Genomic DNA, 15,915 nt, shown 5'->3' with positions numbered 1-15,915 from the left:
GTGTTTGAAAAGAGTTTTTCAAATAAATATCTCGGTGAAGCTACTTACATATTGAGCATCAAGATCTATAGAGATAGATCAAGACACTTGATATATTTTCAATCAGTACATACCTTGATAAGATTTTGAAATAGTTCAAAATAGAACAGTCAAAGAAGGAGTTCTTGCATGTGTTGCAAGGTGTGAAATTGAGTAAAGACTCAAAACCCGACCACGGCAGAAAATAGAAAGAGAATGAAAAGTCATTCCCTATGCCTCAGTCATAGGTTCTATAAAATATGCTATGCTGTGTACCAGACCTATTGTGTACCTCACCATAAGAATGGAAAGAGGGTACAATAGTGATCCAGGAGTGGATCACCGGACAGCGGTCAAAAATATCCTTAGTGGAATAAGGAAATGGTTCTCGGTTATGGAGGTGACAAAGAGTTCGTCGTAAAGAGTTACGTCGATGCAAGCTTTGACACCGATTTGGATGAATCTAAGTCTCGATCTAGATACATATTAAAAGTGGGAGAAATTAGCTAGAGTAGCTCCGTGCAAAGCATTATAGACATAGAAAATTTGCAAAATACATACGGCTCTGAATGTGGCAGACCCGTTGACTAAATTTCTCTCATAAGCAAAACATGATCACTCTTTGGGTGTTAATCACATAGCGATGTGAACTAGATTATTGACTCTAGTAAACCCTTTGGGTGTTAGTCACATGGAGATGTGAACTAATCACATAAAGATGTGAACTATTGGTGTTAAATCACATGACGATGTGAACTAGATTATTGACTCTAGTGCAAATGGGAGACTGAAGGAAATATGCCCTAGAGGCAATAATAAAGTTGTTATTTATATTTCCTTATATCATGATAAATGTTTATTATTCACGCTAGAATTGTATTAACTGGAAACTTAGTACATGTGTGAATACATAGACAAACAGAGTGTCCCTAGTATGCCTCTACTTGACTAGCTCGTTAATCAAAGATGGTTAAGTTTCCTAACCATGGACATGTGTTGTCATTTGATGAACAGGATCACATCAATAGAGAAAGATGTGATGGAAAACACCCATCCGTTTTCTTAGCATAATGATCGTTCAGTTTTATTGCTACTGCTTTCTGCATGACTTATACATGTTCCTATGACTATGAGATTATGCAACTCCCGAACACTGGAGGAACACTTTGTGTGCTACCAAACGTCACAACGTAACTGGGTGATTATAAAGGTGCTCTACAAGTGTCTCTGATGGTGCTTCTTGAGTTGGTATAGATCGAGATTAGGATTTGTCACTCCGATTGTCGGAGAGGTATCTCTGGGCCCTCTCGGTAATGCACATCACTATAAGCCTTGCAAGCATTGTGACTAAGGAGTTAGTTGTGGGATGATGCATTACGGAATGAGTAAAGAGACTTGCCGGTAATGAGATTGAACTAGGTATGAGGATACCGACGTCCGAATCTCGGGCAAGTAACATACCGATGACAAAGGGAACAACGTATGTTATTATGCGGTTTAACCGATAAAGATATTCGTAGAATATGTAGGAGCCAATATGAGCATCCAGGTTCCGCTATTGGTTATTGACCGGAGACATGTATCGGTCATGTCTACATAGTTCTCGAACCCGTAGGGTCCGCACACTTAACGTTCAGTGAGGATTGGTATTATGAGTTTATGTGATTTGATGTACCGAAGGTTGTCCGGAGTCCCAGATGAGATCACGGACATGACGAGGAGTCTTGAAATGATCGAGCCATAAATATCGATATATTGGAAGGCTATATTCGAACATCGGAAAGGTTCCGAGTGATCCGAGTATTTTCTGGAGTACCGGGGGAGTTACGGGAATACGGGAGTACATATGGGCCTTAGTGGGCTGTCGGGTGGTAGGTGCGACATATGCCAACGGGTGGCTTATCGTTGTGGGAGCCAGTAAGACATCGCCGGTGCCTAGAAACGGGATAAGGCGAAGACATGCACGCCGGCGGATCTTACCCAGCTTCGGGGCTCTCCGTGGAGATAACACCCCTACTGCTGCTCTGCGGGGTCTCCGCATGTTCACTAGATGAATCAAGTAGCTACACAACGCTCCTTGAGCTGTTTGGTGGGAGGAGGAAGAAGGGCACGGCTAGCCTGCTTCTTCTCCTCGCGTGGTGTCTAGAACTAGCAAGGGGTCGAACCCTTTGCATGGGTGCTCCGGGGGGTTTATATAGGCCTACCCCCCGGGGGTACAATGGTAATCCGATTGGGCGCGGGGCCCAGCCGTCTGTGACTGCGCTCGCCGGCTTCTGCGCTGGCTGCTGGGGCCCGCCGACTGGTGGGTCCCGCCGGCTGCCGGCCCCTTGGTCGACAGGCAGGCCCCACTGTCCAGGGCCTGGTCGGCGGCTGGTTACTGTGGCTCCATCTTGTTGACGTGGGCTTCGTCGTGGTAAGCGCGGCTACAGTACCGCCGCCTGTCAGGCGATCGCTGTAGCCTCACCGCGTCTTGTCTCCTTAATGGGGCGTCTTCTTCGAGGGAGGCGGCGGGAGCCGGCTCTGTCTTGGGCCGACTGGTTGGAGGCGTGGCCGCCTTCGGGCGTCTCTCTGCTCAAAGGGGCCCACCGTCTGTGGGCCACGCTGGCGGCCCGTCGTGGGTGATGCCAGGGTCAACATGGCAACAGTGCCGCGCCGGACGGGTCATGCCTACCCCGTACGGCGCACTGTGCCAGGCGTGCTTCCGGGATTTGGGGGTGGCAGGCTTCACTGTAGCCACGCCCCGTCGCACCGCCGTTAGGTGGGTGCAAACTTGGTGGGTACGGTCTTGACCGCTTTATGGGAGCCGGCTTCTTGGCGTCGGCCTTCTCGTGGCCGGCTTCTTGGAGTCGGCCCTCTCATGAGGGCTAAAGTCGGACCGCCTTCCGAAAGCCGGCCTGGGTGGCAGCCAGCAAGGGGAAGGCGGCCCCATGTCTTGGATTCTTGAGAGCCGGGCGGGCTCGTAACTTTTTCAGAAGGGCCAGGGGAGGCCGGCTAGGCTACCCATGGCTATTTACCTCCGACATGGGCTTTAAGGGAAAAAGAGGAGAAGCCATGAGGGCTGGCCATGCGCCCCCCATGGGCCTAGCCCGAATTGGACTAGGGGAGGGGCTGTGCCCCCTCTTTCCTTCTCCTCCCCTTCTCCTTCCTTCCCCCTCCTAGTAGGAATAGGAAAGGAGGAATCCTACTCCTACTAGGAGGAGCCTCCCACCTTTATATACGTGGGGAGGGAGCACCCTAGAACACACAACTTGATCAGTTGATCTTTTAGCCGTGTGCGGTGCCCTCCTCCACCATAATGCACCTCGGTCATACCATAGGCGATGCTTAGGCGAAGCCCTGCGTCGGCAGCATCATCATCACCGTCATCACGCCGTCGTGCTGACGGAACTCTCCCTCAAAGCTCTGCTGGATCGGAGTTCGTGGGGCGTCACCGAGCTGAACGTGTGCTGAACTCGGAGGTGCCGTGCGTTCGGTACTTGGATCGGTCGGATCGTGAAGACGTACGACTACATCAACTGCGTTCTCATAATGCTTCCGCTTACGGTCTACGAGGGTACGTGGACGACACTCTCCCCTCTCGTTGCTATGCATCACCATGATCTTGCGTGTGCGTAGGATTTTTTTGAAATTACTGCGTTACCCAACAGAAATATCTACCAGATCCATCTTGTCGGAGTGTTCGAGGCCGATGCGGAGATGATTTTTGGCAATTTGGGAGACCGCCTTTGGCTGAACGGCCGAGCGGGCACCCATGGTAAAACTGCCGAACTGGAGGATCTGCCCAGGAACTAGGGCCCTTCCAAAGGTGATTTTGTCATTGATGACAAGGCGAGCCATCGATCCTTCTGTTGTCGACACAGAGGAACTCTCAATGAAAGCACCAATGTCGGTGCCAAAACCGACAGATCTCGGGTAGGGGGTCCCGAACTGTGCATCTGAGGATCGAAGGTAACAGGAGGCAGGGGACATGATGTTTACCCAGGTTCGGGCCCTCTTAATGGAGGTAATACCCTACTTCCTGCTTGATTGACTTTGATGAGTATAGGGGTTACAAGAGTTGATCTACCTCGAGATCGTAATGGCTAAACCCTAGATGTCTAGCCTGTATGATTTTTGATTGCCTCTACGGACTAAACCCTCCGGTTTACATAGACACCGGAGGGGGCTAGGGTTGTACAGAGTCAGTTTACAAAGAAAGGAAACTACACATCCGATCGCCAAACTTGTCGTCTAAGCAAAGGAGAGTCCCATCCGGACATGGGGAAGGCCTTCTATCTTGTATCTTCGCGGCCCATCAGTCCGGCCCATGTCACATAACCCGACCATCCGAGGACCCCTTAATCCAGGACTCCCTCAACTACCTTCCAATATATGAATCTTTACCTCTCGACCATTTCGGGACTCCTCATCATGTCCGTGTCCGGGTCTCCGAACAAACTTTGGTCACCAAAACACATAACTCATAATACAAATCATCATCAAACGTTAAGCGTGCGGACCCTCCGGGTTCGATAACTATGTAGACATGACCGAGACACATCTCTGGTCAATAACCAATAGCGGAACCTAGATGCTCATATTGGTTCCTACATATTCTACGAAGATCTTTATCGGTCAAACCGCAATAACAAAATACGTTATTCCCTTTGTCATCGGTATGTTACTTGCCCAAGATTCAATCATCGGTATCATCATATCTAGTTCAATCTCATTACCGGCAAGTCTCTTTACTAGTTCTGTAATGCATCATCCTGTAACTAACTCATTAGTCACATTGCTTGCAAGGCTTATAGTGATGTGCATTACCGAGAGGGCCCAGAGATACATCTCCGATACTCGGAGTGACAAATCCTAATCTTGATCTATGCCAACTCAATAAACACCTTCGGAGACACCTGTAGAGCATCTTTATAATCACCTAGTTACATTGTGACATTTGATAGCACACAAGGTGTTCCTTCGGTATTCGGGAGTTGCATAATCTCATAGTCAGAGGAATATGTATAAGTCATGAAGAAAGCAATAGCAATAAAACTTAATGATCATTATGCTAAGCTAATGGATGGGTCTTGTCCATCACATCATTCTCTAATGATGTGATCCCGTTCATCAAATGACAACACATGTCTATGGTCAGGAAACTTAACCATCTTTGATTAACGAGCTAGTCAAGTAGAGGCATACTAGGGACACTCTGTTTTGTCTATGTATTCACACATGTACTAAGTTTCTGGTTAATACAATTCTAGCATGAATAATAAACATTTATCATGATATAAGGAAATATAAATAACAACTTTATTATTGCCTCTAGGGAATATTACCTTCAAAAACCACCTCGAAGCTATTCTTTTCGATCGATCTATACAAGAGTTGGTACTAAAATAACACCAAATAATTTCATATTCATAATACTCAATCCTACACAAAGAACCTCAAAGAGTGCCCCAAGATTTCTACCGGAGAAACAAAGACAAGAACGTGCATCAACCCCTATGCGTAGATTACCCCAATGTCACCTTGGGAATCCGTGAGTTGAGTGCCAAAACATATATCAAGTGAATCAAAATAATACCCCATTGTCACCACGGGTATTCATATGCAAGACATATATCAGGTGTTCTCAAATCCATAAAAGTATTCAATCCGATAAAACGAAATCTCAAAGGCAAAACTCACTTCATCACAAGATAAAGAGGGGAAAACACCATATGATCCGACTATATTAATAAAGCCCATGATACATCAAGATCGTGACATCTCAAGAACACGAGAGAGAGAGAGATTAAACACATAGCTACTGGTACAAACCCTCAGCCCCGAGGGTGTACTACTCCCTCCTCATCGCGGTGACCGCCGGGATGATGAAGATGGCCACCAGTGATGATTTCCCCCTCCGGTGGAGTGCCGGAATGGGGTCTAGATTGGTTTTCGATGGCTACAGAGGCTTGCGTCGGCGGAACTTCTCATCTAGGGTTACCCCGAGGGTGTTTGGAATATTTGACGATTTATAGGGCGAAGAGGGGTATGGGAGGCCACCGAGGTGGGCACAACCCACCTGGGCGCGCCTGGGCCCCCAGGCGTGCCCTGGTGGGTTGTGCCCCCCTCGGGGCACCCCCCAGGTGCTGCTCTGGCCCATCGGATGTCTTCTGGTCCATAAAAAATCCACAAAAAGTTTCGTGGTGTTTGTACTCCGTTTGATATTGATTTCCTGCGATGTAAAAAACAAGCGAAAAACAACAACTGACATTGGGCACTGGGTCAATAGGTTAGTCGCAAAAAATGATATAAAGTTGCTATAAAATGATTGTAAAACATCCAAGAATGATAATATAACAGCATGAATACTTCATAAATTATAGATACGTTGGAGACGTATCAGGGCCTTAAAAGGCCAAGTAGTGGAAATAGAATTGGGCCACAAGGGTCCAATAGGGGTGGCGCCTGATGACCCACAAGTATAGGTGATCAATTGTAGTCCTTTCGGTAAGTAAGAGTGTCGAACCCAATGAGGAGCAGAAGGAAATGACAAGTGGTTTCAGCAAAGTAATCTCTGCAAGCAGTGAAATTGTCGGTAACGAGTAGTTTGATAGCATGGTAATTTGTAACGAGCAAGTAACGGTAACGGTAAATAAAGTGAATCAAGGTAGCCCAATCCTTTTGTGGCAAAGGACAGGCCAAAACAGTCTCTTATAATAAGCAAAGTGTTCTTGAGGGTACACGGGAATTTCATCTAGTCACTTTCATCATGTTGGTTTGATTCGTGCTCGCTACTTTGATAATTTGATATGTGGGTGGACCGGTGCTTAGGTGTTGTTTTTACTTGAACAAATCTCCTACTTATGATTAAACCCCTCTCAAGCATCTGCAACTATGAAAAAAGTATTAATATAAAATCTAATCATAGCATTAAACTTTTGGATCCAAATCAGTCCCTTACGAAGTAGCGCATAAACTAGGGTTTAAGCTTCTGTCACTCTCGCAACCCATCATCTAATAACTACTCCACAATGCATTCCCTTAGGCCCAAATATGGTGAAGTGCTATGTAGTTGATGTTCACATGACACCACTAAGGGAATCGCACATACATATCATCAAAATATCGAACACATATCAAGTTCACATGATTACTTGCAACATGACTTCTCTCATGACCTTAAGAACAAAGGTAACTAATCACAAATGATAATCATGCTCAAGATCAGAGGGGTATTAAATAGCATAATGGATCGGAACATATAATCTTCCACCAAATAAACCATATAGTAATGAACTACAAGATGTAATCAACACTACTAGTCACCCACAAGTACCAATCTGAGGTTCCGGTACAAAGATTGAACACAAGAGATGAACTAGGGTTTGAGAGGAGATGGTGATGTTGAAGATGTTGATGGAGATTGCCCTCCCCAAGATGGAAGTTCCCCCGGCGGAATCGCTCCGTCAGAGAGCAAAAGTGCTCCTGCCCAAGTTCTGCCTCGAGACGGCGGCGCTTCATCCTGAAAGTCCTCTCCTCATTTTTTCTAGGTCAAAATGACCGATATACCAGAAGATGGGCACCGGAGGTAGGCCGAGGAGAGCATAACCCACCAGGGCATGCTTGGGGGTCCTGGCGTGCCCAGGTGGGTTGTGCCCACCTGGTGGGCCTTCTCCGGTAGTTATTTGCTCCAGTATTTTTTATATATTGCAAAACAATTCTCCGTAAATTTTCAATTCATTTGGAGATGTGCAGAATAGGTAACTCCGACGTAGCTTTTTCAGGTCCAGAATTCCAGTTGCTGGCATTCTCCCTCGTTGTGTAAACCTTGCATATTATGAGAGAAAGGCATTAGAATTATTCCATAAAGCATTATTATGCATAAAAACATTATAAATAACAATAGAAAAACATGATGCAAAATGGACGTATCAGCGCCTCCCTCTCCATGGAAAGGAGGGAGGGGAAGCCAAATTGGAGGGGAAATTCTCCTCCTCTTGGCCATCCAAGGAGGGAGGATTCCTTCCCTCCTTGTGGCGACAATTGGCACAAGCTTTGGAGCCTCCTCTAGTTCATCCAGTTCTAGTTCTAGTTGATCCTAGTTGATCTAATTAGAGCTAGAACTAGTTTCCCTAATCCTCATAATTAGAAGCCCAGTGTGGTTCTACTATCTCCCCTCTAATTCTCTGGTGAAAATTATCTCTGGACGGTGAAGCGCTGCCAGATCGTGAAGACAGTACGCTCGCAACCAAGTAGAGAGGTCGTGCTTTCAGTCTTACGTTCAAGTGATCATTCGAGGGCGGTTCGCGGGATCATCATCAATGGTTCGAGGGACTCCAAGTACGATTTACACCGAATCATCTACTTCCGCTGCACTCCAGAGTCGGTAATGATCGTTGATCCAAACATTATATGCATCTTCATATTGTTCTTGGGTGATCGTAGGGCGATTTGTTTGGTTTTCTACTATGTTTCCCAACAACTTGCGCTTTGTTATACCTGGTTGATGAGTCCAAATTATGTGATTATTTTGCTAGTTTTTTTGTGCCTACTAAGCAGGCTTTATGGAATTTTACCGCGTTCGCGCACTTCTTTTTGTCGTTTTTCTCATATGACGCTTTTCTGGACCCAATGATATTTTATGGAAGAAATCCCAGGGAATGGTAGTGGAATCATGTATTTAAAGTGATAATTACCTACCATAAAAGAATGAAGCAAAATGGGCAAAGAGGCAATCGTCGCTGAGCCTTTAGGGCAAAAGACAACGTTCAATATGCCCGCGCCCGCCCGTATGAGCGGTTGTATGGAGTACCATCATAGCCGCCAGGTTAACTGTATTCACCCCGTGAAGAAGGATCGTGGATCGGAGACCCAGAGAGACCAGAAAACTTGTCCAGGAGCAGGAACCCTAGCCGCCGGAGTGATCCGGAGGGAGGAACCGACAAGGAGGAGGCCGTCGCCTCCACCACCTTCACCGGGAAGGCTCCAACATCATCCCCACTGTCATCATCATCATCATCATCATTCACATGCCGCTCGTTGTAATCTCGGGAACCCTAAGGGGGATAACTTGTGTGTTACATGTGTAATTCATTCATGGCCTTTACCCCGGGTGTTATGATGTTTGTTGCCATCATGAGTGAGTAGTTCCCTTAGTTCTCATGTATATGGATGAACCCTAGTGTGTAATAGATCGTTGATATTAGGATTTAATATCCTCTTTGCATGTTTACGTTAATAATATTTTTGACGTTGGGTGAAGTCGACCATCCAATGTATGCCAATTTTGGATGGAAGGTTATTACTGTTGGCGAACCGTGTGGTTGCGGAGGTGGATGATACATCTCCAATGTATCTATAATTTATGAAGTATTCATGCCATGTTAAAAAAATTATATGGTTTTGGTATGATTTGATTAGAACTAATCCGGACTGACGCTGTTTTCAGCAGAACTACTGTGGTGCTTTTTTTGTGCAGAAATAAAAGTCTTCGGAATGGGATGAAAATTTACCGTGATTTTTTATGGACCGGAAGAGACCCACGGGGCACCTAAGATGGATCAGGGTGTGGCCGAGGGAGCCACAAGCCTGGGGGCGCCCCCCCTCCCCTCGAGCTTGTTGTCCCCTCGGGCACCTCCCCTGGCGTCTGGCTAGCCTCCGGCTGGGAGACTGCCGCCAGCCGGACCCGTCTTTATCGAAACCTACAGTCGCCATCTTCAACATGCTTTCGGGGGAAACCTGTGGAGTACCTCAGCCCATGACTGCTGGACCTCAACAGCTTCAGGGGCTATCGTCAGGGGGATGACCCCCGGGTAGGCTCAAGGAAACAAGTTAACATTTCAAAACATCGGGACGGTTCAGATCCCTCAAATCGACAGGCCCTCAAGCCGACTCCCCCAGCAGGAGGTCGGCTGGGCGCGGTGCATCGCTTGGGCCGATTGGTCGCAGCCGGCAGCCGGCGGGGTCAACACCCGTCAAATCCAACCGTATGACAAGACATCCACCACATCGTGGAGAGCATGGCTACAGTGTCGCCGAACAATTTTTCAAAAATTTAACCATTTCCCAAAAAATGAATAAATTACGAAGAATGTGAACCTTTTTTCAAATTTCTGAATATTTTCCTAGATGACGAACATATTTTAAGTTCTAAACAAAAAAAGAAAACATGATCATTTTTTAAATCCTGAAAAAAAGTTAAAAAAGAATATTTTTAATGGAAACAAAATTTGTATAGTATGCCTTTTTCCGAAATGCCAACAAAATTTGAAACATGGGAACATTTGTTGAAATTGCAAACAAAATGATTAAACCGCAAACAGTTTTTTAAGGATGAACATTATTCTGAAATGCTGAATTTTCTTTGAAAATAAAAACATTTTTTTGAAAACCATGAACATGAACATTTTTCTGAAAATGTGAACAAATTTGAAAACAGGAACCTTTTTCTGAAATTCTTGAACTTTTGCTAAACACGAACAATTTTTGAAATTATGAACAAAATTTAAAGACAAGAACTTTTTTTGAATTTCGAACAAATTTTGATAATAAGAATTGTTTTTGAAATTTCTAAAGTTTTTTTAAAACATGATATTTTTTATAAAAATATGAACAAAAATTTAAGAAGAGAACATTTTTTTAAAACTATCAAAAAATATTCGAAATTTCCGAACTGAAAAATAGGTAAAAAAATATGGAAAAAGAACAAAAAAGAAACAGAAACAGAAAAATAAAAACGAAAAGTTAACAAAAAAGTAAATAAAAAAGAAAACCCGATTCAGGAACCTTCTAACCTTCTAGAAGGTTCCCAAAAGCGATAAAACGGCTGGGATCTGGAAGGTTCCTTTTTTTGAGAAATGGATCTGGAAGGTTCCTAAAACCGAAAGCGCTGTTACACGTTAACGGGCCGGCCCAGATTTGGCGTTCGATCATAAGCATGTGGGACGAGACTTGCCTGCTCCCTCCCCGTGTGCCCATCCGTGCTCCCGCATATGTGGTTTGATTTGATTGGACAAAATAAGGCCTGGCCACACCCCCTTAAAATCAGGGAGGAAGATGATTAGATTAGAAAGGAAAAAGGGAAAAGACAGCCGTAGGATGAAGTGGGAGCATGGATGCGAGCATGAAGAGGGAGCAGGCAAGCCGGATCCAAGCCTGTGCGAAAAGTAAACAATTTGACGCAAAAATGCGTTAAATAGAATATTCCCCCGCGTACGGGGGCATATAGGAGGAAAGCCGGTCTCTGTGACAAAACTGTCGCTGATTCGCACAGACGCAGCTACTAGCGAACAAGGTGGGATGGCCCAATTTGCATCCGGTTTTGGGAACCTTCTTAGGCCCCGCTTGGTTCCTCATTTTAGGGCCTAATACACCTGTAAAATATACCCCTGTAAAATAAAAACGGATGGGCCTGTCGTTGGTGCTTGGCATGTCGTTTTTGGGCTATAAGTTTTACACTGGTTTTCTCGTTTACACCCGTATCGGGCGGGTATCCGATACAGACCAGAGGCCGTCGTTTTTCCCCACCTCGCCTCTCGCTCGAGACCTAGATCGAGTTGCGCTGCCGGGGGGCGCCGGCGCTGGTGTCCACGAGGTGGTCAAGCAACGGCGTTCGCGACGGCGACGTGGTGAGGCGCAGAAGACGGTGGCCACGACGGGGGTTAGGCGCGCCGACGACGGCGACTCGCTCCTGGCCGCGACGGCGACGTTGGCCGGCAGCCGTGACCTGACCGTGACGGCGAATCTCTCATCCTCCTCTGCTCCACCAAGGTATCCTCCCTCCTCCTCCTCCTCCTCCTCTGCCATCCCTTCCCGCCCCTTCCCCGTTCAACCGGCGGCTGAGTACTCCTTGGTGACGTGGCCGTCCTGCTTGGTCATGATTAGCCCGAACCCTCCTGCCAGTTAACAACTCTGCCAAAGTTTCACAAGAATTCAGTTCGTTAGCTGCTGTCGAAGTTCAGATTGATGTAAACCTAACCTGAAGATTGGAAATTGCTTGTGTAGTCTGTGCTGTTGAATATGCGTGTACTCACGCATATTTTACAAGTGATGAACAATGGCCCAATGATTTGTTTATGAACAGGGTCCAATAAACTTCCATGGGTTTATGAATAGTTCATCTGTTTTCTTTGTCCACTTGTGCAAATAGAATGCTAACTAAGCTGGGCCTGTTTGATAAGTTATATAACTGCAGCACCTATTATTGCTACTGATATCATTGGCTCATTGTTGCCTTTGTGTAATGCAGAACTGTTAAGAGTGATTTGGAGGATTCAAGATTCTGTGAAGCTCTTTGTGGCAGAAAAACTACATTCCAAGCGGGGCCGGATCGGTTTTGGGAAGCTTCTAGAAGGTTGCTAAACAGGTTTTCAGTGGTTTTTGGTTTTATCTTTTTCTGTTTTTTCTTTTCTTCATTGTTCATTTTTTCTGTTTTCCTTTTATTTTTTCTTATTTATTTTTCCTTTATCCCTGTTTCTATTTCTTTTATAATTCCCTTTTCTACTTGTTTTTTTTCATTTTCCTTTTTCAAAATTTCATAAAATGTTCGAAATTGTAATAAAAATTCAGAAGGTCAAAAAATGTTCCTGTTTTTTAGTTTTTTTTCAGAAGTTAAAAAAAATCATGAGTTTTATAAAATGTTTGCATATTTAAAAATATGTTCACCTCTTGTTCATAAGTTCAAGAAAACATTCAAATTTTAACTTTTGTTCACAAATTCAGAAAGTGCCCTGATATTTAAAAAATGTTCTCATAACTGTAACAATCTTTGCCTTTTAAAGTATGTTCATAAGCTTAAAAAAAGTTCATGTTTTCAAATTTTGTTCCCAAATTGAATAAATGTTTGTAATGTTTGCTTTTTAAAAAAATTGTTCGGAGTTTCACATTTTGTTCACAGATGCAAAACTGTTCCCCTTTTATCAAAATGTTCATATTTTTTTAAAAAAATACCTATTCAAAAAAAAGTTCAGTTTATAAAAAATTTGTTCACATATTAAAAAAATGTTTGAACTTATTTATTTTTCTTCTCAAATTTTAAAAGTGTTCTCTTTTTAAAAATTACTTTTTTCAAACTAATGTTTAAATTTGGAATTTGACAAAACGTTCGAATCTTGTATTGCCTTTAGCTCCATGTGCCATATTAAACCAACAAAGCTCATTAATTACGTTGGTTTTTTTAGGGGTGAAGCCAAATTATTCATCAAAGTCCACAAAGCATGGGATACAAGTCAGAGCCTGGGGTTGGCCTAACCAGATGTGGCGCCCCGGCCCTAGCGAGGGTGAATACTTGGCAAGTTTATGTGCGTCCCTATTAGTCGCACGACCTTCAAACATAAAATTACAAACGAAAGAAGAAGCTATACTTCTAATCTCTTGAATAATTGCAGTGTTTCTGTCCATATGTGATTTTGAGATATCACTAACCACTTGCTTAGCGTCACAGGCGATGATCAGATTATTCAGGTCGAGGTCTTCAGCTAGGGCAAGCACTTCTCTGTAACGCCCTCGATGCGGCTATATCTCCCACGTGTCAAAGCACGACTTAGAGGCATAACCGCATTGAAAGCAATGTCGCAAGTGAGGTAATCTTCACACAACCCATGTAATATATAAGGGACAGAGATACATAGTTGGCTTACACTCGCCACTTCACACAATTACATGAGTAAAGCATTACATCATCCAAATACAATCAAGGCCCGACTACGGAGCCAAAATAAAAGAAGACTACCCCAAATGCTACACAGATCCCCGATCGACCCCAACTGGGCTCCACTACTGATCAACTAGAATGAAGCAACACAAAGGACAAGATCTTCATTGAGCTCCTCCTTGAGCTTGGTTGCGTCATCTGCACGGTATCATCGGCACCTGCAAACTGGTTTTGGAAGTATCTGTGAGTCACAGGGACTCAGCAATCTCACACCCACGTGATCAAGACTATTTAAGCTTATGGGTAAGGTAAAGGTATGAGGTGGAGCTGCAGCAAGCGACTAGCATATATGGTGGCTAACAAACGCAAATAAGAGCGAGAAGAGAAGGCAAAGCACGGTCGAGAAACTATGATCAAAAGTGATCCTAGAACGACCTACGTCAAGCATAACTCCAACACCGTGTTCACTTCCCGGACTCCGCCGGAAAGAGACCATCACGGTTACACACGCGGTTGATGCATTTTAATTAAGGTCAACTTCAGGTTTTCTACAACCGGATATTAACACATTCCCATCTGCCCATAACCGCGGGCACGGCTTTCGAAAGTTCAAATCCCTGCAGGGGTGTCCCAACTTAGCCCATCACAATCTCTCACGGTCAACGAAGGATATTCCTTCTAGCGGGAAGACCCGATCAGACTCGGAATCCCGGTTACAAGACATTTCGACAATGGTAAAACAAGACCAGCAAAGCCACCCAGATGTGCCGACAAATCCCGATAGGAGCTGCACATTTCTCGTTCTCAGGGCACACCGGATGAGCCAGACGTCGGGTAAGCCAGCCCAGAGTTGCCCCTGGTAGCCTCGGACATCGCTCGATTGGACCAACACTCAGAGGAGCACTGGCCCGGGGGGGTTAAAATAAGATGACCCTTGAGTCTGCAGAACCCAAGGGAAAGAAAAGGCTAGGTGGCGAATGGTAAAACCAATGTTGGGCCTTGCTGGAGGAGTTTTATTCAAGGCGAACTATCAAGGGGTTCCCATTATTACCCAACCGCGTAAGGAACGCAAAATCCGGGAACATAACACCGATATGACGGAAACTAGGGCGGCAAGAGTGGAACAAAACACCAGGCATAAGGCCGAGCCTTCCACCCTTTACCAAGTATATAGATGCATTAATTAGATAAGAGATATTGTGATATCCCAACAAGTAAACGTGTTCCAACAAGGAACAACATCTCCATGTTCCAACAAGGAACATACTTCAATCTTCACCTGCAACTAACAACGCTATAAGAGGGGCTGAGCAAAGCGGTAACATAGCCAAACAACGGTTTGCTAGGACAAGGTGGGTTAGAGGCTTGGTTCAACAATAGGGAAGGCATGATAAGCAAGTGGTGGGTATCGCAACATAGGCATAGCAAAAGAGCGAGCAACTAGCAAGTAAAGATAGAAGTGATTTCGAGGGTATGGTCATCTTGCCTGAAATCCCGCAAGGAAGAAGAACGAGTCCATGAAGAAGACAAACGGACATAGACGAACGGGTCCTCACAAACGCGACGTTACCGGAACTAACCCGAAGAAGCAACACCGGAAAAGAAAGCACACAACATAGTAAACAACCAACACATGAACATGGTATGATATGCGGGATGCGGTATGTGATGCATATGCATGATTTGACAAGGAATGATGAACCTGGCCTCAACTTGGGATTCCAAGAGTGCCACTGGAAAGGTGAGGTGATTTCGGTTGAAATCGATATAAAGATCGCAGGAATCGGATGCACGGTTTGGAAATGGCAAGCAAAATAAATATGGCACCGGTCTGCGATAAGCAGCAAGTAGCCATCTAAATGCAACAAATTAAACATGCTACAGCACCCAAACATGGCAACAAAATACATGGCAGGGATCCGCTCATGATGCTTGACAAAAGATGAACACTGAGCTACGGCCAATTCATCCATTAACAGGTTCAAACAAGCATGGCAAAAGTGTAATTGGTAAACAGGTTTCAGACTTAGTGAAATTAACACAAGCCTGGAATTTCAGATCAGGTAGCACACTTTGGAGCATGAAAACTATATGCTACAGGAACTTAACATGGCAAAGCAAGGCATGGCATGGAGCTACTCAAGGAGCTTAACAAAAGTCCCTTAGTGACCTTGAGCCAAAAGAGATCAGAAAATACAATTGCAAGCATGTGAACATGGCAAAAACATAATCAGATCTCAGACTTAGTGAAAAAGTGGAGCATGCAA

This window comes from Triticum urartu, chromosome 6, assembly GCF_003073215.2.
Source record: "Triticum urartu cultivar G1812 chromosome 6, Tu2.1, whole genome shotgun sequence".
Lineage (NCBI taxonomy): Eukaryota > Viridiplantae > Streptophyta > Magnoliopsida > Poales > Poaceae > Triticum > Triticum urartu.
Note: the sequence above shows the minus strand (reverse complement) of the source record.